A 27,117-nucleotide genomic window follows, 5' to 3' on the forward strand; every position below is an offset into this window, starting at 1 on the left:
TAGCAGCACTCACGTGGTCTATTTCAATCCTGTACCCATGACTGAATCATGGCTGTGGGCGGGACAGGTCAAAGCAAATGCTGCATGAAGTAAATAGCCTGTGGACAGGGCATGATGACAGAATGTGAACAGTCACCAACCGCCAAAATCTAGACAGGTGGAATACATCCCAAATTGGGGTGCATGGCAAGGTGGAGGTCAGCCACCGACCAATTCAATGAAGAAAAAACAAAAAAGCTAGCACTAAATGTGCACTACAGCACTAAAAATTCCAAATGTACTTATTATAAATTTGAGATTTTTGGCAAAAAAATGCAATTTCTTGAGCCACCCCGCCACTTCACGGCAAATCTCTATTGGAGCAGTCCTACGCTAAAATATTGTTATAAAATCTCATATTTATAATAAGTACAGTTGGAATTTTTAGTGCTGTAGTGCACATTTAGTGCTAGCTTTTGGGGCATCTCGTCCCCAAAACCAAACATGCTGCCCACTTGGTTGCTCCAAGCTGCCTCTCTGGCATCCAAATCCATGCCTCCACCAAAAGGTGATTACAATCAATATGAAAAAACAAATATGAAAAAACAAATGTCAAAGACAAAAGGGCGTGTCAACTCCCTGGAATTGATGAGAAACACCCGAAGACTGAGGAAAGACAAGCAGTGGGATGGCACCACCCACGGGGATCTCCTAGGTACACTGAGTTACGTGGCAAGAACAAGAAAAAACGTACCTAAAAATGGGATCACCACATATGAAGTATTATTAAAAATCAGCAATATTTTATTGTCAATAGAGCACACATAAAACACATGGTGAAAGTGAAAAAATACAGATAAACGAATACACACAGACAAATACGGACATCTAAAATCAATTAAAAGCACTAATGCGCTTGAGAGATACCCACATTCAAAAATATATATTCTTGGTCCAAAACCAATAGGCTAATAATCAATATTGAACAAGCCCTGAAATACCCCTATATTTGTGCCACAAGGAGAGGACTTTCCGCAAAATAGAATAGCAGCTTATGCCGAGGATCCCACAGGTACTCAAATGAAATTGACTGGCTAGCCCATGGCAAAGTGAGCAGCAAAAAATAAATGAACAAGATTAAATTGTACAGTTCACAAATTCACAAAGACCTGAGCAGGACACCCAGCAGGCATTTCAAGCATGATTTAGATAATCAAGCAAGCGGGCTAAAGTAATAAAGAAAAGCCCAGAGAGCAACTAAGGAAAATCCCTCAGGATGACATACCAAAACCTCAAGGAGGGTGCAGCAAAAAAAAAAAAAATTGCTAAAAAAACATCCAGGGCAGGGCAAGGAAGGGTGGTGGACCAGATATGGTTGACCCCACGCATATCGCTACCTCTTGGTAGCTTTCTCAAGGGCAGACATTAACACCACTAAGACGCACCTGACTATAAGACGCACCCTTGTTTTAGAGGAGGAAAAAATAGAAAAAAAAAATAAAATTAAAGTAAAAGAATGTGGTCATGACACACTGTTATTTTACTGCTGACAGTGTTACTGAGTTAATAATATCCCCAAATTCTGTCCTCATATCCCCCATTCTGGGTACCTTCCAGGTATATATGGCCCCTATTGTGGAATACCGTATTTTTCGGACCATAAGACGCACTTTTTTTCCCCCAAATGTTGGGGGAAAGTTGGGGGTGCGTCTTATGGTCTGACTATAGGGCTGCGGCTGGGAATGAGGGTGCTGCGGGTCATCGGGGGCACGAGCAGGCTGCAGCAGCGCCTGCCGTGACCACGTGGGCCCGCTCATTACATATGCACGCCCATCCTCCCGCCCATCTCTCAGCGCTGAAGCCGGCACTGACAGGTGGGAGGAAGGATGAGCGGGGACGCGCGCACAAGAGCCGGCCGCATGATCACCCCTGGCAATTACAGCCTGGAGTGATCATGTGCGGCTGTATTCACTGCCCCCCGCGCGTCATTACCAGCGCGGGGTGCAGTGAATCAGTGCACTCACCCGTCCCCGTGTGTGGAGCCGCCCCCCTGCTGCACGCGACGACTTCCTGTCTGTGCCGGTCAGCTGATCTGTGCTGGTCAGCTGATCTGTGCTGAGCCGGTCAGCTGATCGGCACAGACAGGAAGACATCGTGTGCTGCAGGGAGACGGCTCCACACACACAGGTCAGCGTGCCAGAGAGGAAGATGTGATCGGTGCTGCAGGGAGTGAGGAAAAGGTGAGTATAAACGTTTATTTTTTTCTCTGTGCTATAGGATACAGGCCATATACCAGGATGGTATATGAGCACGATGGGAGTATATGAGCAGGCAGGATGGGGGGGTATGTGAACAGGCTGGATGGGGGGGTATGTGAACAGGCTGGATGGGGGGGCATGTGAACAGGCTGGATGGGGGGGGCATGTGAACAGGCTGGATAGGGGGGGCATGTGAACAGGCTGGATAGGGGGGGCATGTGAACAGGCTGGATGGGGGGGGCATGTGAACAGGCTGGATGGGGGGGCATGTGAACAGGATGGATGGGGGTTTATAGCAGGATCATATACAAGGCAGGAGGATCATTACCAGGATGGGGTACCTTAGTAGAGAATTTGGGGACATTACCCCCATAACAATGTCAGCAGCAGATCCTCGCCCTATAACAGTGTGTCATGACCACATTTTTTGCTTAAAGTTTTATTTTCCCATTTTCCTCCTCTAAAACCAGGGTGCGTCTTATAGTCCGGTGCGTCTTATAGTCCGAAAAATACGGTATGTATGTTCCCCATCATTATATGTGTGATCCTCCAATCTGATGTGTGTGTGTGTATAGTTATAGTGTGTGTGTGTGTGTGTATATATATATATAGAGTTATATACTGTGTGTGTGTGTATAGTTATAGTGTGTGTGTGTGTGTGTATATATATATATATAGAGTTATATACTGCGTGTGTGTGGTTGTGTGTATATAGTGTGTGTGTGTGTATATATATAGATATATAGAGTTATATACTGTGCGTGTGTGGTTGTGTGTATATAGTGCGTGTGTGTGTTTGTGTGTGTGTTTGTGTGTGTATATAGTTATATAGTGTGCGTGTGTGTGTGTAATTATATATATATATATATATATATAATCCAACCCCATCCAGGTGTACAGTAATGCCTATACTATATTATTTATTGCCTTACTTTTACAGATGTGCTGCTCACCATGCTTCAGTTTGGTCCTGGCATTACAAACAAAGTCTGCCATATCTGAAGGACCTGCAGTGAAGTAATGAAGAGGCGGGCACTGTGCTGTTCTGTGCTGCTCTGGCCACCCCTCTGCATTACATCACTGTAGGTCCTTGTCAGCTACGGGAAACTGAGCAGAGGCAGCAGGAGCAAAGTGAAAGTAATGTGAGCCCTCAGCACAGAGACTGCGGCTGTGCTGTGGTGGTATGCCGTGCTCTGGCCCGGACACTGCAGTGATCTGTACATCCTCCGGGCGAGACATGACTGCAGCGGCTCCCTGCTCCTGCCTCCTAAACAGCGGACACACAGTCTCCCCAGCCGCTGCAGGAAGCCGGCGTCTGGAGCTCCCATGTGTGTCCGCTGTTTACATTAAACAAGTATTCATTAGCTGCTCCTCACACCCGCTGAGCCTGACTGCAGAGAGAGGTGGGCGGGGAGCAGCTAATGAATATTCACTGACTTTAAGCAGCGGGTACACGTGGTTTCTCCAGCGCGGGCTTCCTACAGCAGCGACCCTCCCTGCCTCCTGTGATCCCACTACATAGCGCTGACTCCCCACAGTTCCCTACCCCGCAGCTTCAGACCATAAGACGCACCCCACACTTTCCTCCCAAATTTGGAGGAAAAAAAGTGCGTCTTATGGTCCGAAAAATACGGTATGTGTGTACTATTTAAAGGTAAAGTACTAAATAGACAATATGAATCACCTGTGTGAGCAGCAAGGGGATAGGACCCAGCGTGCAATCTGGAAACAGCAAGAAGTGAAATAGCTTTGCCACAGATACCAACAACACTGAAACATCATTGTAACTGTGTGGTTAGCCGCCGTACAGGAAGTTTAACCGTTGTCAAGACAACCTAGGCGGCGCTAGACATTGCTGGGGTTGGAATCATATCTCCCATACAAATACCACACATGCGCTGAAGCTAAATGGCAACGCATGCGCCGATTGCAGGGAACGTTGGTCACAGGTAGCCTAGAGCTAAGTAACACGTAAGGACACATTAGTGGGTGGAGGCTGTGCGTCACAGGTCCGCCCAGGACCGGCATCAAACCACGCATGCGTTTAGGCCCACAGTCAAACGCATGCGTGGAAAGTATGGGGAGCGCTCGTCATCGCCGGCCAACAAACAGGGGAGGTTCTCAATAAAGAGCGGTGTCTGTGGGACAAAGGGCCGGCTTGTATAAAGGGATACGCTAACGTTAGGACTCCTGAGCAGAAATGCCAAAATAATATTGACTACAACAATGTATAGTCTGCACATGTGTCAGAACTGGGCAATGCCACGCAGGCAGCATATCAGGTTTCACATAACCTTGTTTGATTGTTCGCAAGCAGTAACACTGTGTTGGTAAGTGGATGAAACAGAGATTGTCATATATCAATGATCCCATTCAGAGTCACATCAAACGCACAACTTCCAAAATGGAGGGGCCCCCCCCAAAAAAAACACAATTTTTTCACACCCATAAAACAGGTATATATAGATTCAGCAGAGTGTATTTGTAGACCCAAGAAAGGGACGAGGGATTGATCACAAAAAATTACAGCAATTGCAAAAAAAAAAAAAAAATGTAAGCTTTATCTAGGGGTATAACAAATATAATAAATAAAAAATAATTAAATTGCTTTCTGCTGTTTTTTTGTGTATCCTGCTGGGAGAGAAAAATGGGGCAGGCCACAATATTTTAGGAGTGTACCACACTGGTATATGCTGAAAGTGGAGGAATGGGGATACCCCATTAAGATCCTGCAAATGGCGCATCCATTATGATCAGAGATGCAGGACACCAATAGACATTAGTAGGCAACAGCAAAAAAGTCCTGTGAGTAGAGCAATGGAGCCATTCAAAAGACGACCATGGTGGCTTGATGTACAGTCTTATAAAATTCTTCAAGAAATTGGATCAAAGTCCGATGGATCATTCCTGGGCCGAGGGTAGTACTCCATTCAATGAAACATCTGGAGAGGAAAACTCCACTGGTCATAGACACGTCCTTGTGGTAGGTGATAGGGACAGCACCACAGTAAGCAAAGAGGGGGGGGGGGGGAGAAAGGAGCGTCCACAGCCAGAAGGGATGAGCCTAAAACAATAATGGACAAACAAGGGTTAGAAGGTTTCATAGAAACCATTAAACAAAATTTCCTCATTGATGCCATGTGGTGCAAGGCTGTTGAGTGTATAGATCCATTTTGATTCCCTTCGTAGCAACTCCTTGACCACATCGCCCCCCCTGATGCCCTGATTGACAGCATCAACCACAAGGACTTTGAGGGTTCTGGTACGACCACTATGATGTGTGAGAAAGTGCATAGCCACAGATGACACGGTCTTACCCTTCTCAGATCCTCTTTTGCTGTGTTGATATTGGATATATGTTGCTGTAGTCTGTGTCGTAGCTCCTGGGTGGTTTGACCCACGTAGAGTTTAGGGCAGTCACATTTCAACACATAGACCACATTCTTCGACCGGCAATTGTAATACGACCGACAGGCAACCTGCCCAGGAGGAATAGGTAGAAGAAATTGGTTTCCTGCAACCATGAATTGGCACACCGTGCATTCCCCACAAGGGAAAGTTCCAACAAACTTTGAACCCCTCCCCAATTTCTGGGTCTGTCTCCGAAAGTGGCTAGAGTTTAAGAATGATTTCATATTCCTTGCTCTCCAGGCAACCATTTTGTTTTTTTCAGAGATAAAGGCACAAAGCCTTTCCTCACTCCGTAGAATACCCCAGTTGTTATTGAGAATTGTATATACATCCTGCCACTGATTGTGATATTGGGAGATAAAATTTACCGTTCCAACTTTGGCCTGATTCTTGGGTCCTAGGGCATCCTCCTGGTTCATGTTAGAGGTCATCTGGTAGGCTGTGGATATGACTCGTTTTGGGTAACCCCTTGCTTTGAATCTGCTAGAGAGATCAAGTGCATGAACACGGAAATCCTCCAGGTTGCTGCAGTTCCTCCGAACCCTCAAAAATTGTCCTTTCGGGATCGCATTCCGGACATGAGGAGGGTGGAAACTGGAGTAGTGCAGCAAACTGTTGGCGGCGGTAGGCTTTCTAAAGAGTTGCGTACATAAAGACTCACCCTTCAGATTAATCCTCAAATCCAAAAAATCCACCGAAGTAGTTGATATAGTCTTGGTGAGCTTTATGTTTAATTCATTCTGATTCAACTCCCGTATGAACTCATCATACAAATCCAAAGGCCCTGTCCACAGAAACAGGATATCATCAATAAATCTATACCATTTCAGTACAAACTTATTATAAAGATCCATGGTACATACCCTGTTGAGTTCCCACCATCCTAGAAACGCGTTGGCGTAACTTGGCGCACAATGCGCTCCCATCGCGGTCCCAGCTGTTTGTTTATAGAAGGCTCTATCAAACGTGAAATAGCTTTTCTCCAATACCATTTTCAAAAGTTCCAAAAGGAACGAGTCATGCAGCCGATCTCCTGTGCTCTGTTGGTTCAGAAAAAGGACACAGCCTGAACACCCAAATCATGACTTATGCATGTATACAAGGATTCCATATCTAATGTAACCAACATGGTTCCAGATGGTACTCGTAGGCCCCTTATTTGATCCAAGATATGTGTCGAATCACGTATATAGGAAGGTAGGCGTTGGGCAATTGGTTGTAAGAAAAAATCCAAATAAATACATGGTCTTTCAAAAAGACCACCAATCCCCGCAACAATAGGCCTACCTGGGGGTTTCTGGACTCCCTTATGCACCTTTAGAAGTAAATATAGAGTTGGAACAACCGGATGTTTCGTGGTCAAAAAGTTTTTTTCTTTCGTTGAAATTATGCCTTGGTCAAATGAGATTCTGAGTAGGTCATCGAGTGTTACGGGGGGACCGGCAGATTAGGACCAGGGGGTATATATCCTAATCGCCAGTCGGGGCCCACCGTGCTCCAGATGACAATGGAGCTGCTGGCACCTGAGGGTTAGGCGGAGACTATAGAGCTGGATGGCTCTGAGATAACCCAGGAACTCTGGGAACCGGTCACGTGTGTTGGGACACGTCAGACCGGACGACAACCCGATTAGCGTTTTAGTGCACCTAGCGCTACACCAACCACGTGTGCAGGAAACACGTCAGGCCGGGTGGTAACCAGGTAGCGTTGACCGGAAGACCGCCACGAAAGCGCCCTGTCGGCCACGTGTGTAGGACACGTCAGGCTGAGCGGTCCTCCGATTAGCGTTTCTGGCCACCTCTCGACTGGCCACGTGTGTGTAGGACACGTCAGGCCAGATGGGTACACCAGTAGCGTTGACCGGGAAGCCGAGGAAAATAAGGAACACCCTGTTAACTCCACAGGGGTCCTGGAGTACGCTGTCCGTGCGCGTAGGGGGCACAACCGGACAGGTGGCGCAGCAGGTGCGTTGTCCGTGTTCGTAGGGGGCACAATCGGACAGGTGGCGCAGCAGGTGCGTTGTCCGTGTACGTAGGGGGCACAATCAGACAGGTGGCGCAGCAGGTGCGTTGTCCGTGTGCGTAGGGGGCACAATCGGACAGGAAGCACAGCAGCCGCAGCCCAGTTAACGCCACTGGGCTGCTATAGCAAGACTGGAACGGCAGGAGGGAAGCACGGCGCCTGACCCTGATGTGCCGAGCCACGAATCTTGGCGTGACAGGCACCGTTCGCCTAACCCTACCTACCGCTTCCCAACATAGGCTTATGCCGCAATGAGGCTCTAACATGGAGGTGTGCTCTGACTGAGCAAAAGTGAAGACTGCGCACCTCCATGTTGTCTCCAGCCCCTTTTATAACCTGGGTCCGCCCCAAACCCAGGGTGGAACCACCAAGGTCCAATAGCAGAGTGCCATGTCATCAGTGACGTCACATGCGACCTATCCGGAACCGCCACGTCATTGATGACCTCATGGCAGCCACGCCCCAAACACTTCACCAGTCATCGTCTGACGACCAATACTGAGGTGCCAGATCATAGGGGCGGGCCTCTGCGAGCCAGTCCGGAGTTGCCACGTCATCAGGACACCTGACACCCTCTGCCCTATCAGGGCCTGCCACCTCACGGACATGCTCAGTGAGGTCCTTACCGGACCTAGCCTCTGATGCACTAAGTGCCTGAGCATGCTCAGTAGCCTGAGCCACAGACTTAGAAAGTAGACTATCAGTTTGAGCATGCTCAGTAGGCACATCCCAGAACTTAGACACAGCACGAAGTCCAAGTACCTGTGCAAAGAGGCTGTTAGGGTTAATTGTGGGAGCATGCTCAGTAGCCTTAACTGAGGACTTAGTCTCAGACATAACACAAACAGGCTGAGCATGCTCACTAGGCAAAACACCGGGCTTAAACTCTGGCTTGGGTAAATCGGCGCACGCATGCGCACTAGCCGCCTCTCCACACTTAGACGTGGGGGAAGGAACAGCCAACTGGATGACCCGAGGCACGGCCAAGAACGGCAGCCGGCGCCTGGGCGCAACAGGAACCGCAGCAGGCTGCTTGCGGCTATGGCGGCGCCGGTTCGTAACATCGAGCTTCCTCTTGAAGAATTCCGTGGGATCTGATGGAAGAATTTGATAACACAGAGCGTTGTTTAGTTGTCTCTTAGCTTCTCTCATATACATGTCAAAGGGCCACAATATTACAATATTTCCCCCTTTGTCTGCTTCCTTAATGATAAAATCCTTGTTTTCTTTTAGGTGTTTCAGGGCAAATAGTTCTTCTCTGGATAAATTGTTGGCCCTATTGCCGTCTAGTTTTAGATTTTTTATATCAACACATGTTTTATCAAAAAAGATTTGTATCGCCGGACAGATGTTAAAAAGGTGGGTGGCCTGTGATAAGAGACGTCCTGAAAATGGAGTTCTGGTACCCAAAGGCCTTTCGTTCTCACTCACCAATTCCAGGAGATCCTGGAAAACCCGTCTGTTTTCTGGGGGCAATTCATCCACCAGTGTGGGCCTACTATACAAGAACCTAAAGACTAATTGCCTGCAAAACAGATATAGATCTTTGGTTAAGACAAACTTATCAAGCCTGTTCATGGGGTAGAAAGAAAGACCCTTTGTCAGAAGCTTGATCTCCATCTCAGACAACTCATAAGTAGAAAGGTTGATGACCTGTAGATTACCTTTTTCTGTGGGAGTGGTTAGTATTTCTTGGTCTGACGCGTTTCCCATCGATGTGAGCGGGACCAGTTGTAATGATGGTTCTTCCTCTTCCTGATAAACTTTTGATTTGCGGAGTCCCCTCCGTGTGTGCCTACTGCCTCCCTTGTGTCCGAGGATAAAAAAATCACTGGTAGTAGTATCAGTAGCTAGAGCAGGGGCTGGGATAGAGGGGTCCAATGGCCTTGCATGTCTCCTGTTCCCATGATGGGACCACTTATAGGCCTTACCGTTAGCATAATCTGATCTATCCCTCTGGAACTTGTTTTTCTTACCCTTCACTACATCCTTTTCAAACAGATCAATAATTGTTTTTAATTTTTTCTTGAATGGCAAAACCACATCCTCCTGATTTAAAGACTCCAACATCTCCTTCTTTATTCTGATCTCCTCCTTCAGTTTGATCAGTAATTTTTGGTCACGCTCAACCAACAGATCTAGTAAAATAATTGAGCCTCTAAGCAAGCCCTGTTCCCAAACATCTTTGAAAGTAGGATCAGCCTCCCAGGCCGGAAAAATTTGTATTCTCAAACCCCTGGGGACAATCTTTAAAATCTTATACTCCTCCAAACTACGTACAGTCATATGAAAAAGTTTGGGCACCCCTATTAATGTTAACCTTTTTTCTTTATAACAATTTGGGTTTTTGCAACAGCTATTTCAGTTTCATATATCTAATAACTGATGGACTGAGTAATATTTCTGGATTGAAATCAGGTTTATTGTACTAACAGAAAATGTGCAATCCGCATTTATACAAAATTTGACCGGTGCAAAATTATAGGCACCTCAACATAAAAGTGACATTAATATTTTGTAGATCTTCCTTTTGCAAAAATCACAGCCTCTAGTCGCTTCCTGTAGCTTTTAATGAGTTCCTGGATCCTGGATGAAGGTATATTTGACCATTCCTGTTTACAAAACAATTCCAATTCAGTTAAGTTTGATGGTCGCCGAGCATGGACAGCACGCTTCAAATCATCCCACAGATTTTCAATGATATTCAGGTCTGGGGACTGGGATGACCATTCCAGAACATTGTAATTGTTCCTCTTCATGAATGCCTGAGTAGATTTGGAGCGGTGTTTTGGATCATTGTCTTGCTGAAATATCCATCCTCTGTGTAACTTCAACTTCGTCACTGATTATTGAACATTATTGTCAAGAATCTGCTGATACTGAGTTGAATCCATGCGACCCTCAACTTTAACAAGATTCCCGGTGCCGGCATTGGCCACACAGCCCCAAAGCATGATGGAACCTCCACCAAATTTTACTGTGGGTAGCAAGTGCTTTTTTTGGAATGCTGTGTTTTTTTTACCTCCACGCATAACGCCTTTTTGTATGACCAAACAACTCAATCTTTGTTTCATCAGTCCACAGGACCTTCTTCCGAAATGTAACTGGCTTGTCCAAATGTGTGTTTTGCATACCACAGGTGACTCTGTTTGTGGCGTGCTTGCAGAAACGGCTTCTTTTGCATCACTCTCCCATACAGCTTCTCCTTGTGCAACGTGCGCTGTATTGTTGATCGATGCACATTGACACCATCTGCAGCAAGATGAAGCTGCAGGTCTTTGGAGGTGGTCTGTGGATTGTCCTTGACTGTTCTCACCATTCTTCTTCTCTGCCTTTCTGATATTTTTCTTGGTCTGCCACTTCTGGGCTTAACAAGAACTGTACCTGTGTTCTTCCATTTCCTTACTATGTTCCTCACAGTGGAAACTGACAGTTTAAATCTCTCAGACAACTTTTTGTATCCTTCCCCTGAACAACTATGTTGAATAATCTTTGTTTTCAGATCATTTGAGAGTTGTTTTGAGGCGCTCATGATGCCACTCTTCATAGGAGATTCAAATAGGAGAACAACTTGTAAGTGGCCACCTTAAATACCTTTTCTCATGATTGCATACACCTGCCTATGAAGTTCAAAGCTCAATGAGGTTACAAAATCAATTTAGTGCTTTAGGAAGTCAGTAAAAAGTAGTTAGGAGTGTTCAAATCAAGAAATTGATAAGGGTGCCCATACTTTTGCACCGGTCAAATTTTGTTTAAATGCGGATTGCACATTTTCTGTTAGTACAATAAACCTCATTTCAATCCAGAAATATTACTCAGTCCATCAGTTATTAGATATATGAAACTGAAATAGCTGTTTCAAAAACCCAAATTGTTATAAACAAAAAAGGTTAACATTAATAGAGGTGCCCAAACTTTTTCATATGACTGTATATTCCACCAGGTTTTGGTTAAACGTTTATGTAAATTGATAAGGTCACTCATCAATCTCTGTGAAGGATCATCCATAGGGGTTGTGTTAGAAGGTAAAGGCATCTCGTCCCCAAAACCAAACATGCTGCCCACTTGGTTGCTCCAAGCTGCCTCTCTGGCATCCAAATCCATGCCTCCACCAAAAGGTGATTACAATCAATATGAAAAAACAAATATGAAAAAACAAATGTCAAAGACAAAAGGGCGTGTCAACTCCCTGGAATTGATGGGAAACACCAGAAGACTGAGGGGAAAGACAAGCAGTGGGATGGCACCACCCACGGGGATCTCCTAGGTACACTGAGTTACGTGGCAAGAACAAGAAAAAACGTACCTAAAAATGGGATCACCACATATGAAGTATTATTAAAAATCAGCAATATTTTATTGTCAATAGAGCACACATAAAACACATGGTGAAAGTGAAAAAATACAGATAAACGAATACACACAGACAAATACGGACATCTAAAATCAATTAAAAGCACTAATGCGCTTGAGAGATACCCACATTGAAAAATATATATTCTTGGTCCAAAACCAATAGGCTAATAATCAATATTGAACAAGCCCTGAAATACCCCTATATTTGTGCCACAAGGAGAGGACTTTCCGCAAAATAGAATAGCAGCTTATGCCGAGGATCCCACAGGTACTCAAATGAAATTGACTGGCTGGCCCATGGCAAAGTGAACAGCAGAAAATAAATGAACAAGATTAAATTGTACAGTTCACAAATTCACAAAGACCTGAGCAGGACACCCAGCAGGCATTTCAAGCATGTTTTAGATAATCAAGAAAATGGGCTAATCAAGCAAACAGGTACAGCAGGCAGGTACGGGCTGCCCCCAACCCCCAGCTGCCTATTTGTACCCGGCTGAGAACCAAAAATATTGGGAAGCCCTTTTTTTTAATTATTTCATGAATTTCATGAAATAATTTAAGAAAAAATAAATGACGTGGGCTTCGCACAAATTTTGTGTCCAGCCAGGTACAATTAGGCAGCTGGGGATTGGAATTCTCAGCGCAGAGTGCCCAAGCTTTCTGGACACCCCTGCTGCGAATTGCAGTCCGTAGCCTCCCCAGAAAATGGCACTTTCATAGAAGCGCCATATTCTGGTGCTGTATCCAACTCTTCCAGCGGCCTTGGTGACGGGTGGCTCGCTGGGTAACAAGGGGTTAGGGCCAGCTGTATATTATCAACTGGCCCTAAGCCCGAAATTCATGGTGTCACGCCAATATTAGACATGGCCACCATGAATTTCTTGTAAAGATAAAAAAAACATAAGACAGAGAAAATAATTTTATTAGAAATAAAACACAACACACTTAGTGACTCCATCTTTATTGAAATAAAAAAAAAACCTCCAGCAGTAATCCTGGGTCAAGGGTCCCGCGCCATCCAATCCGGATCCAATATCATCTGATCGGTTTGCTTGAAGGCAAAGCGATCAGATGATGTCAGGTTAAAGGACATGAATCACATGACACATCAACTGATTGTATAAAAGCCGTTTATACAATCAGCTGATGCATCAGTGCAAAAAAAAACTACTCACCTGTCTGCAAAATCCCGGGACACGACTGATCGCTCCAGGAGCCGCCGGTAATCAGTTGCTGCAGTCACCTCAGAGCATCACCTGATCGCCTAAATCAGCTGGGCAGTAAAAAGCCGGCCCCACCGCTGGATTTAGACTGTCAGCTGATGCCGTAGCGTGACTGCATCAGCTGATTACCGGCAGGTCCTGAAGCCGATCAGACGTCTCCCGGGAGGCTGCAGACCGGCAAGTGTGAGATTTTTTTTTCTAGTGTTCCCGCTTAGCAGCTGGGAGCAGACATGGCGCCGGTGGTAGCAGGGGGAAGCAGGGGGGTGAGCACTGGGGGACGGGGGGTGAGCACTGGGGGATGGGGGGGAGGGGGGGAGCACTGGGGGACTGGGGGGCGAGTACTGGGGGACCCGATCGCCGGCGGCAGGAGCAGCACAGTGATTACAGGGCAGGTGGCAGGGAGCAGAGGTCATGGGGGGGGTTGAATCAGATGACGGGGGGCAACAGAGGTCGGGCGAAGACAGCAGAGGGGAGCAAATACCTTACCGGAAGGCAGCAGATCGGGGTGACCGGCCGTGACATCGATCTTCAGCGTTCATGAACATCTTGAAGAGGGCGGGCAGCCACCGCCCCTCCACATCTGATTGGAGGGATAGCGTCACATGGATGCTAGCTCCAATCAGATTGGAGGGGGGGGCACAGAGGTCATCCTGCTCCAGCCAGTGGCTGATGATATAGCAGAATTACAAATTAGCCATGTGGACAGAGCCAGAGGTGCTTATCCTCAGCGCTCTTTAGATTTTCTGGTACGCCGTACCACCGCAAAAAAAGCACTGTATGTATATATATATGTATATATACATATATATATATATATATACACATACACATATACATATATATATATATAAATATATTTAAGGTGGAACCATGGATTACGAACATAATTGGTTCTGGGAGTGTGCTCCCAAAACCAAGTTACTCTTATAGCAAAGCAAATTTTTCCCATAGGAAATTAAGAAATAATTGAAACACAGACAATTCATTCCATAACCCAAAAATATTTACAGTATTTATACAAACTTATTACGGTAATACAAAATAATGTCCTGTATTCATATAAAATTATTACAGTGCACTAATACAAAAAATTGTACAGTAAAAAACATAAAACAAATTAAGCTGCACTTCATCTTCCAATAGAATTGTTGGTGTGCGAGAGGTACAGTACAAGCAATGTGCTGTACTGGTAAGCCGATAGAGAGTGCTCTTAAACCAAGCTACAAATTTGTAAAAAGCTTTGCTTGTCTTGCAAAATGCTCTCAAACCAAGTTACACTTAATCCAAGGCTCTCTAACCCCCGCCCCCTCCCCCATTCACCTTTTGTGCCTTGCCTATTTCTCTCATAGGGTACTTTCACACTTGCGTTATTTTCCTTCCGTTACAATCCGCCCTTTTGGGAAACAGCGGAATCCGTTAACGGATTCCGCTGTTTCCCATAGACTTGTATGGTTGACGGATTGTACCAAAAGGAGCTGCGTTGCTTCCGCTGGGCGACGCTCCGTTGCTTCCGCCCAGCGGGAGGAACGCAGCATGTAACGTTATTTTGAGCAGCGGAATCCTCTGGATTTCACTGCGCATGCTCTTTTTTTTTTTTTTTTTTTTTTTTTTAAATCAAACTTTATTTTGGCTCGCGGTGGCCGAACGTTCAGCTGAGCGCCCGGCCGTCGGCAAGCGACAGCGCTCAGCTGAATGACCGGCCACCAGCATGCCCGGCCGCCGGCAAGTCACAGCGCTCAGCTGAGCGCCCGCCCGCCGGCATGCCCGGGCGCCGGCAAGTGACAGCGATCAGCTGATCACCCGGCGGCCGGCTGCAGGGAGCGATCAGCTGATCACCCGGCGGCCGGGAGCGATCAGCTGATCACCCGGCAGCCGGCTGCAGGGAGCGATCAGCTGATCACCCGGCAGCCGGGAGCGATCAGCTGATCACCCGGCGGGCGGGAGCGATCAGCTGATCACCCGGCGGCCGGCTACTGGGAGCAATCAGCTGATCACCCAGCGGCCGTCTGCAGGGAACGATCAGCTGATCGTTCACTATAGTCTGCCGCTGGTAAAACCGGGAAAAAAAAAAAAAAAAAAAAATCAAAACGAATTGCGTTGTTTTGCAGCATCCGTTGCATCCGTTGTGTCACTATATGCAACACATCCGTTGCATCCGTTACACAACGCAATGCAACGGATACCGTTCAACGCAAGTGTGAAAGTAGCCATAGACTGTAAGCATACGAGCAGGGCCCTCATTCCTCTTGGTATCTTAATTTTGTTATATTGTAATGTCACATGTTGTCTGTACATGTCCCCTCTGAATTGTAAAGCGATGCAGAATATGTTGGCGTAATATATATATAAAATATATATATATACAGTACAGACCAAAAGTTTGGACACACCTTCTCATCTCTAGAACAACTATTAAGAGGAAAATTTGTGCACCAGGCCTTCATGGTAAAATAGCTTCTAGGAAACCACTGCTAAGAACAGGCAACAAGCAGAAGAGACTTGCTTGGGCTAAATAACACAAGGAGTGGACATTAGACCGGTGGAAATCTGTGCTTTGGTCTGATGAGTCCAAATTTGAGATCTTTGGATCCAACCACCGTGTCTTTGTAGAAAAGGTGAACGGATGGACTCTACATGCCAGGTTCCCACCGTGAAGAATGGAGGAGGAGGTGTGACGGTGTGGGAGTGCTTTGCTGGTGACACTGTTGGGGATTTATTCAAAATTGAAGGCATAGTAAATCAGCATGGCTACCACAGCATCTTGCAGCGGCATGCTATTCCATCCGGTTTGCGTTTAGTTGGACCATCATTTATTTTTCAACAGGATAATGACCCCGAACACACCTCCAGGCTGTGTCAGTGCTATTTTACTAAGAAGGAGAGTGATGGGATGCTACGCAGAATGACCTGGTCTCCACAGTCACCAGACCTGAACCCAATCGAGATGGTTTGGGGTGCGCTGGACCGCAGAGCGAAGTCAAAAGGGCCAACAAGTGCTAAGCATCTCTGGGAACTCCTTCAAGACTGTTGGAAAACCATTTCCGGTGACTACCTCTTGAAGCTCATCAAGAGAATGCCAAGAGTGTGCAAAGCAGTAATCAAAGCAAAAGGTGGCTACTTTGAAGAACCTAGACTATAAGACATATTTTCAGTTGTTTTACACTTTGTTAAGTATTTCATTCCACATGTTTTCATTCATAGTTTTGATGCCTTCAATGTGAAGCATTCAATGTTTAGTCATGAAAATAAAGAAAAGTCTTTAAATGAGAATGTGTGTCCAAACTTTTGTTCTGTACTGTGTATATATGTATATAAGTGTATATATATATATATATATACAGTGCCTACAAGTAGTATTCAACCCCCTGCAGATTTAGTAGGTTTACACATTCGGAATTAACTTTGCATTGCGACATTTGGACTGTAGATCAGCCTGGAAGTGTGAAATGCACTGCAGCAAAAAAGAATGTTATTTCTTTTTTTATTTTTTTTTAAAATTGTGAAAAGTTTATTCAGTGTCATTTATTATTCAACCCCTCAAACCACAAGAATTCTGTTTGGTTCCCCTAAAGTATTAAGAAGTTTTTCAGGCACAAAGAACAATGAGCTTCACATGTTTGGATTAATTATCTCTTTTTCCAGCCTTTTCTGACTAATTAAGACCCTCCCCAAACTTGTGAACAGCACTCATACATGGTCAACATGGGAAAGACAAAGGAGCATTCCAAGGCCATCAGAGACAATATCGTGGAGGGTCACAAGGCTGGCAAGGGGTACAAAAACCCTTTCCAAGGAGTTGGGCCTACCTGTCTCCACTGTTGGGAGCATCATCCGGAAGTGGAAGGCTTATGGAACTACTGTTAGCCTTCCACGGCCTGGACAGCCTTTGAAAGTTTCCACCCGTGCCGAGGCCAGGCTTGTCCGAAGAGTCAAGGCTAACCCAAGCACAACAAGGAAGGAGCTCCAGGAAGATCTCATGGCAGTGGGGACATTGGTTTCAGTCAATACCATAAGTAACGAACTCCACCGCAATGGTCTCCGTTCCAGACGAGCCCGTAAGGTACCTTTACTTTCAAAGCGTCATGTCAAGGCTCGTCTACAGTTTGCTCATGATCACTTGGAGGACTCTGAGACAGACTGGTTCAAGGTTCTCTGGTCTGATGAGACCAAGATCGAGATCTCTGGTGCCAACCACACACATGACGTTTGGAGACTGGATGGCACTGCATATGACCCCAAGAATACCATCCCTACAGTCAAGCATGGTGGTGGCAGCATCATGCTGTGGGGCTGTTTCTCAGCCAAGGGGCCTGGCCATCTGGTCCGCATCCATGGGAAGATGGATAGCACGGCCTACCTGGATATTTTGGCCAAGAACCTCCGCTCCTCCATCAAGGATCTTAAGATGGGTCGTCATTTCATCTTTCAACAAGACAACGACCCAAAGCACACAGCCAAGAAAACCAAGGCCTGGTTCAAGAGGGAAAAAATCAAGGTATTGCAGTGGCCTAGTCAGTCTCCTGACCTTAACCCAATTGAAAACTTGTGGAAGGAGCTCAAGATTAAAGTCCACATGAGACACCCAAAGAACCTAGATAACTTGGAGAAGATCTGCATGGAGGAGTGGGCCAAGATAACTCCAGAGACCTTTGCCGGCCTGATCAGGTCTTATAAAAGACGATTATTAGCTGTAATTGCAAACAAGGGTTATTCCACAAAATATTAAACCTAGGGGTTGAATAATAATTGACCCACACTTTTATGTTGAAAATTTATTAAAATTTAACTGAGCAACATAACTTGTTGGTTTGTAAGATTTATGCATCTGTTAATAAATCCTGCTCTTGTTTGAAGTTTGCAGGCTCTAACTTATTTGCATCTTATCAAAGTTGCTAAATCTGCAGGGGGTTGAATAATTCTTGTAGGCACTGTATACATATATATATATATATATATATATACATATATATATATATATATATATATATATATATATATATATATATATGAAATCAACATATAGAAGACATGAAAAGGGAGAGCAGATCCCTATCTACATTTACTATTATTAGCAGTGAAAGTGAGTATACGTATGTATATATATATATATATATATATATATATATATATATATATATACTGTATATTAATAAATAAGAGCAATCCTATGTCTAAAGGAGATAATACACTTGGACTTGCACAAAAACTCCCACGAATCCATATACTTATATTTGTCTTGCATGATCTATACACTCATTTAAAGATCCAATATCTCTCTATATTCACCAATCTCTGGTGCCTATTGCTATCATTAACTGGTGTTTGTTCTATTATGATTAGTTCTAATTGGGTGGGGTTTTGTCAAGTACCTGAAAGAAAGCCCTAACACCCTGTGGTGCATCCTAAGCTATATCGGCATCACACTGCATCCCACATATTGAATCTTGCACTGACATTGCAGTACATAGACAACATAGGAACTGTTACAATTTAGGAAACCATGTATCCAAAAGCTTTCAGTTGTGGCAAGAGATACAAAACCCATATTAGCTGATTGTAGCCATTTACAATTCTTACATTTCAAGTTGTCACACCTGTAATTGCCTTTCATAGTTTGCATAGTATCATCTTGTTGTACTCACATCCTCGCCCACTGTTATTACCAATTTTATTCTTAATTTGACTTGGTGATATTATGTTTATCATTTTCTTATTACGCCTATATACTACCACCGCAGCTTTAGGCAAACATTTACATAAAATCAGATTCGCTCCCAGTATGAGTCATCTGGATAAGATGTCAGAATGGTATGTCACTTGGCAAATGAGATTTAATGTTGATAAATGTAAAGTAATGCACCTAGGACAGAGTAATCCTATAGCTGCGTATACATTAAAAGGAAGTAAACTCGGGAATACAGAACAGGAGAAAGACTTGGGTATTTTGATTACAAATAAGCTGAGCAGCAGCACTCAATGTCAGGCAGCAGCTGCTAAAGCAAACAAGATTTTAGGGTGTATAAAAAGAGAGATTAGATCCCGTGATCCCAACGTATTGTTACCCCTCTATAAATCACTTGTAAGGCCACATCTGGAATATGGGATCCAGTTTTGGGCTCCACATTTTAATAAGGACATTCAGAAGTTAAAGTCAGTTCAAAGACGGCTAATTAGACTACTACGAGGAATGGAAGGCCTCCCATATGATGAGAGGCTGGAAAAGATGGATTTGTTTAGCTTAGAAAAAAGACATCTCAGAGGAGATCTCATTTATATGTATAAATACATGTGTGGTGAATATAAAGGACTGACACATGACTTATTCCTTCCAAAGACAATACTAAGGACCAGGAGGCACTCACTGCGAGTGGAAGAAAAGCGATTCCGGCAGCTAAATAGGAATGGGTTCTTTACAGTTAGAGCAGTCAGACTGTGGAATTCCCTACCACAAGAGGTAGTAATGTCAGATATAACAGCTTTTAAAAATGGGCTGCATGATTTCCCCAGTACACACAACATTTTTGGTTATAAATGATTTAGTGACAAAATATATAATTGGTGGAGGTGTCCCACCCGAATGTCAGTGCTGTAGGTAGATAGATACAGTGGTGCTATGGAGGACTCAGAGACACAATGATGATAAATAACAGTTTTGCTTTATGTGTTTCAATTAACAATCACAACTCCTTACAGCTTATAGGCCACAACAGCCTGAACAATACAGTTAACAATCTATGCAGCTCAGAGAACGTCAAGTACCGGCCCGTGGAGAGGGTGAGGACTATATTCTCCGGCTATCTACTCCCTCCCTCAAATATTAATGGGGTTTACCCGGGATGTGCTATTACGGGTTGCGGTACGTGGTCTCTCCAAGAGTACAATCTTACAACCGCCACTCCCCTTATATTCACAATTTACATAGGGTACCCGGCCAATTCTCCCCTTAAGTCCCTCTGCAGAAAACACTTAACACTATATACAGTATATATATATATGTACTTTTATATAATTACTTTATCTTTCGCTGTCTCTGGGCAGTGGGAGGAATTAGAAAGAAAACAGTCAAACAATTTTAGTCCTATGCCGTGGGTAAAACACAGATTCACTTTATATACCTTCTGGTTTAATTCTAAACGTCTTCATTTAGTACAGTCCTTTCTCTGTAAACAACTCTTTAACAGTAGTCTTTTTTTTAAGGAGTCTTTGCTCTAAATAACAGTCCCTATCTAACTATTAACACACATTGACCGGTCTCTCAATAGTTATAACTCACAGACGTCTTTAGATGTCTTTTGCCACACAAACACAGCATTCAGGGTTAATTTGCAGGAGGCCAGTCTGTTATCCCAAGATGGCGGATATCTCTATCTTCTCGCAATATTCACTCTGCTTCTTGTTTATTTAAACCACGAATTAAACACTTCATTACTTAGTTCAGAATCTCCTTTATGACGGAGCAATAAAAATCCTACTGTGGAGACAGATCAGTAGTTATTCCCTTATTTCTCAAAAGAAAGCAACCGAGCTCACAGGACCACACTCTTCTCTCCTTAACAGCTCCAGCGCACGCACGCACGTCACTCGCCCAACTGCCACACTATTTTAAAAATCAACCGTGCACAGTCATGCTCTACAGTGACACCCAGTGGCCATTCAAATCATAACACAGATATACTCCACTATATGTATGAATTTCACCCTGTAACACTCCACCCCACTTAAAATTTGGCATCCCGGCAAATAATTTTCTACACGCTATGTGCAATCCATACTCTTCAGGGTTGTATCGTATTGGGGGAACACCAGCTGTGCTCCTCTCTGACACTTGGGGACTGTTCTGGGACAACCGGAATCTGCAATGCCGGACCTTGGTCATCTGAGGACACATTACTGAAATCATCACAGCAGTCACACACAGGTTTATTCGATTGACCCGTGACTGGCGGGTCAGATGAAATAGGTGGGCATGGGAGCGCGTCGGAGACGCACTTCTTCAACCAGTTCCGATGCATTGTACGTCGAGGTCCGATACATCCCTCAGGAATCACGATGTCCACACTTCCCCCTGCAAGTGTCCTGTCCACCACCGTGTATGGCGTAGCCTCTCACCGATCATCCAACTTTCCACCCGGGCGGGTAACCCATACAAGTACTCTATCACCCACCTGAAACTCCTCTCCATACACCTGTGGTGCCCTGGACTAGCCAGGTCATCACAGGTACTACAACATGCAGCCCCACCCCGAGACAGACACATCAGCCAGACACCAAATCCTTGTTGCCTCCCTCCAAGGGCTGATGTCCACAACATGTGGGGTGGAGCCAGGCAGTTGGCCTCACCCACTGAGGAGTTCACAGTCCTTGAGAGAGGAGAAAACTGTGTGGCCCAGGCACCAAGAGCAAGGTTGGCAGATGGTGGTGGCCGTCTGCAGGAGAGGCAGATCGTCGCAGAACCGTAGGACCAGGGACGGGCGGTGGCCCGCCGATACCGAACCGGGGAGCGAAGTGAAGCCAGCACACACAGGCAGGGCCTACGGACCCCGACCAGGCTTAGAGTCGCCGTTAGAGGTCAAATCCGTCAGTGACCGGAACCCCAGGGGTTTCCTAACAGCCAAGACCCGATTGAAGGCAACCTTCCAACCAGCAAAAGGAAATACAGCTACCACCACAGCTAGAGTTCCAAGGGCCAGAGCCGGCGAGCAAAAGAGCTCCTCCGGCACACATACACGCTGGGGAGCGGGTTACCGGTGGGAATCCACCGGGACCGAATAAACACACAGGTGCAGGGAAAGGCAGCCACCACCAACCGTCCGGGAGAAACCACAGCAGCCGGCTGCGGGACCCGTCCATCCAGCCGTTTGTTTTACCAGAGACTTTGCATATGTTTGTGGCTGAGTGAGTACAACCGTGCCGTCCGGCACCGCGCTGCGCAGTCCAAGCGACCCTGCACCTTCCCGACCCTGCCTCCCCGTCACCTCACCGGGCCCCAGGACCACCAACTCCTACCCACGGAGGGGGAGAACAACATCCCAGCTGCTCCCTGCCATCGCTCCCGGGATCCCCGTTACCAGATGCAGTGGTGCCCAACCTCACCACAACCCGTGGGTGGCGTCACGGACCAAATCCCCAAACCAAACTACCCCCATTCACTTACGGGCGAGGAGCGCCGCTCGAGCCCCCAGATCTGGCCCACCGCTCGAGCCACCGAGCAGCCGTCGCAGCAGCGCCGGACCCAAGCGTTAGCGAGCTCAGCGGCGCCCTCTCCACCCGTGACACACCCGTCCACGGTCTCGATTGGGATGGTCTTGTAACCATTCCCCCACCAACCAGTGGATTTCCCGTAACTTCCTTTGTTGGTTCTGAAACCACTCACTAGCTGTGTGATATTCAAGTTCTCCAGGTACTGACAAGTTCAGTTCCTGGACTTCTCTTCCCGGTTGCCAAAACATCATCATATATGGGGCAAACCCGTTGGTGCCATGGACCCGATTGTTGTAGGCCCACACTAGTTCATGGAGGAATTCAGTCCACCTCGTCTTCTGCTGCTGTTCCAGCGTTCTCAGCATCTGCAGCAGTGTACAATTGAATCGTTCACAGACCCCATTCCCCTGTGGATGATAGTGGGTTGTCCATGATTGTTGAATTCCGTACACCTGCAGTAACTCCATCATGAGCTTACCCTGAAAGCAGGCTCCCTGATACGAGTGTATTCGCTGAGGACACCCGTAGATCGAGATGAAATGTCTGCAGATTGCTTCCGCGGCGGGTTCAGAAGTCTGATCTTTGGTGGGAACGACCACAGCAAATTTTGTGAAGTGATCAGTCATTACTAGACACGAGTGATGCCCACTCTGGGAATACCCAATCGTCAGGTAATCTATCATTAACACCTCCAGCGGGGCAGACGTCACAATTGTTTGAACAGGAGTCCTTTGTTTGGGAGACTTATTTAACTCACAGGGTCAGCACTTACCGCACACCTGCCTTACTATTTCCTCTAGGCCGAGGAAGTACACAAATCGGTGCAACCAATGATAAGTTTTCTCAGGTCCAAAGTGCGCACCCTGGGTATGTGCCTCACGCGCGATATCAGAGACCATCGAGGATGGGATTGCCACCTGCCATCGATACCCTAACTCAGTTTGTAAGTAGACCCAGCGATACAACATTCCCTCTACAATTGCTAGTCTGTCCCACTGTCGTGGCAGTTTCTGCCCCTCTGAACTCAGTCGAGCTCTAACCTTTTCAGGCCAAATTTTCCGATCCAACCACCCTTTTATTTGTGACAACTCGAGATCCGCATCCTGCAGGTCAGTCCACTCTTGACGGGTTTTTCCCAACAATCTCATGGGGCCGGTTACCACCTCACTTAAACGTGCCAGGTCTACAAACACAGGTAATTGCCTCAGGTCAGGAATTTCAGTATCCTCGAGGCCTTCATCTACCTCATGCTTTGGTACACCTCGCGTCATCCGTGACAGGGCATCTGCATTTGAGTTCTCCTTGCCGGACCGGAACCGAATACGGTAATTAAACTTGGACATTCGCGCCATCCATCGCTGTTCTAATGCTCCCAGTTTGGCATTCTCAAGATGTGCCATCAGATTGTTGTCCGTCATCACTAGAACTTCTGACCCTGCCAGATATTCAGAATATTTCTTGGTCATAGCCCACACCAGAGCCAACATCTCAAGTTTGAACAAGCTATAGTTATCAGGGTTGCGCTCAGTGTACCGTAGAGACCGACTGGCATACGCGACAACCCTCTCTTGTCCTTCTTGCTCTTGGGCTAGTACCGCTCCCAGTCCATGCTGACTTCCATCTGTATATAAGGTAAAGGAACGGTCGAAGCGAGCATATGCCAACAGCGGTGCCTGTATGAGAGCGGCCCAAATCTGGTCAAATGACCGTTGTTGTCGATCGGTCCATTGGATAGGATGATTTCTGGGTCCGTGAGAGGTCCCCTCAAAACCTCATTTAACGGCTCGGACACCTTAGCAAAATCCTTCACAAATAGTATCTGGCCAGACCAAGGAAAACCCACATGTCCCTCAAGGTTTTGGGGGTAGGCCACTGCTGGATAACCTCTATCTTACTCTCAGCTGGGCGCACAACTTCCGCTGATACAACATAATAATAATAATAATTTTATTCATTTATATAGCGCTATTAATTCCACAGCGCTTTACATACATTTGCAACACTGTCCCCATTGGGGCTCACAATCTAGAGTCCCTATCTGTATGTCTTTGGAGTGTGGGAGGAAACCGGAGTACCCGGAGGAAACCCACGCAAACACGGGGAGAACATACAAACTCCTTGCAGATGGTGTCCTTGGTGGGATTTGAACCCAGGACCCCAGCGCTGCAAGGCTGCAGTGCTAACCACTGAGCCACCGTGCCGCCCAGATATTCAATTCGAGTCTGAAACAAGCGACATTTTTTTGGTTTGATCTTGAGTCCATTGTCTCTTAGCTGATGTAACACTCGTCGGAGCTTTTTCAGGTGATCTTCAAATGAATGTCCGAATATAATTATATCATCTAGGTATACCAACACAGATTCAAAGTTGTAATCGCCTAGACAGTACTCCATCAGTCGCTGAAATGTTCCAGGGCCATTAGTAAGCCCGAAGGGCAACCGTTTGAACTTATAGAGTCCCATCGGTAGGATAAAAGCTGTCTTATGACGATCCTTAGCCGCCATGGGTACCTGCCAATAGCCACTGGCCAGGTCTAGTGTGGAGAAATACTTCGCCTTTCCCAGGGCGGACAGGGACTCTTCAATCCTTGGCAACGGATAGGAATCACACACAGTTTGTTCATTCAGCTTACGGTAATCAACACAAAAGCGTATAGACCCATCTTGTTTTCGAAACAGTACAACTGGTGCAGCCCAGGGACTCTGGCTCAGGCGGATCACTCCATTATCCAGCATTTGTGCTAGCATGTCCTTGACCTCCTGCATGAGATTCGGGGGAATCTGATGATACCTCTGTGATGCCCTGGCGCCGCCAGGTGGTCACAGAAAAACATTCACCCGGCATAAAACCATCCCACACTAGGTTCCACCTGCCACAAAATCCTAACCACCCCCTCAGGGTAAGAAGGACACACCAGTGGGCAGGACCAGGCAGATTGGGAGCGCCCACCTAGGGGTCTTGGACCGGGACAGGGTTGGAGCCCGCCGGTACCGACAGCAGAGATCTGGTCTGGAAACCATGCACAGGCGGGGTACCTGGACCCTAGTTAGAAGACAGTTGCAAGCTCCTTATCTAATTCACCAGGCCGGGAGCAAGGTTCCAGACATTGCTTCAGAAGTGTTAGCCCAGATAAAGTGAAACGGCAGCCCAACGCAGGGGATAGGGTATCCGCAAACACTGACTGAGATCCCAAGGGTCAGTTTTCGCGGGCATGACTCCCAACCACAACAGTACCGGGAGTGGACTTCCCCGTTCCATACGGAGTCGTCCAGAATTGAGAAAACTACAAAGTGCCGGAGGAAGGGACATCGGTACACCAGCCGGGTGTGGGACCAGAGTACACCCGGACGCGGCAGCCGGCCACTGACACCTTGGTTTATCAACAGACTTGTGTGCAATTATTCAACAGTGAGTACACCAACATCCCCTGGTCCGGCCAAACTCGCCACCTCCGGCCTACATCACTCCCCGTGTCCTGGACACTGAGCCCCGGGGCATCCACCCCTACCCACGGAGGGGTTAAACAACCAGCTGCCACTCCATCGCCCCCGGGTGCTCCCCAACAGCAGCGGTGGTACTCCATATTACCACACACCGTGGGTGGTGTCACAAAGTATCTACAGCAATCCCCGTACATATACGGCCCCTTTTACTTGAGTGTCCGCGCGACCCCCGGGTCCGGAAACCCCTCGAGCCACTGCGAATTCGGATCCGAGCAGCCCAACTGCTGACGTGGGGCCTCTCACCTCAAAACCTGGCGTCTCGAACAGGATTGTAACCCATCCACCTACCTGGTGGAAGTGGGCCTTGTTTTGGACTGTAAACGGTTCTCCATTTGAAAATTTTTCGACAGCCACCATTTTTCCGCCATTTTTGGGCACTAAAAACAACAAGCCCGGTGGCTTCTTCCCTGGAAAAGGGTGCGAAGTTGAAGCCCCGCCCCCTGGGAACGAGGGCGGAAGTTGGTGACTCCCCAGACAGGAAGCGCAAAGGACAGTGGGTCCTGCGAGACTGCTGTTGAAAAACCAAGGGGGAAAAACCAGAGAGATGTCGGTGAATGATGCTGGAGCAGTGGCCCCCGCTGAAGCGGTGGTGCCCACGGCGGAGCTGAATGACGGAGAAGCAGCAAATAAAGCACACAAGTCCTGTAGTAAACCAAGGTGATGGTGGCCGGCCGCCGCGGACGGGTGTATCTGATCCCACACCCGGGTTGGTAGTCAAAGTCTCTCTCCTCTGCACTCAGTGTGTTGTAGGTAGGACTTCCCAGTGTGAAACATGGGAGTCTGCTCCACGGTCCTTTGGTTGGGAGCCGTGCCCGTCTGACGCTGACCCTTGGGATCTACGGACCCTGGCGGTTGCCCTATCCCTCTTGGTGGGTGGTTGTTAGGTTGGGACAGGACCTAAATTCCTGCCCTCAATTGGTTAAGTAGCTAGGTCGTCGGTGCTGGTCCTGGCTTCAGGGTCCAAGTACCCCCTCTGTGCACTTGGTTTCCGGGTCAGTTCTCCGGTGTCGGTACCGGCGGGCTCCAACCCTGCCTGGTCCACCTTGGATCTTCCCATCTCCTGCAGACTCCGGCTACCGTCTGCCACCTAGCCAAGGTGTCAGGGCTCCGACCCTGGCACCTGTCAGCTTGCAGTTCATTGGGGCGCACTGCCCCAGCAGAAGC

Source organism: Anomaloglossus baeobatrachus, chromosome 3 (genome assembly GCF_048569485.1).
Source record: "Anomaloglossus baeobatrachus isolate aAnoBae1 chromosome 3, aAnoBae1.hap1, whole genome shotgun sequence".
In the NCBI taxonomy this organism is placed as follows: domain Eukaryota; kingdom Metazoa; phylum Chordata; class Amphibia; order Anura; family Aromobatidae; genus Anomaloglossus; species Anomaloglossus baeobatrachus.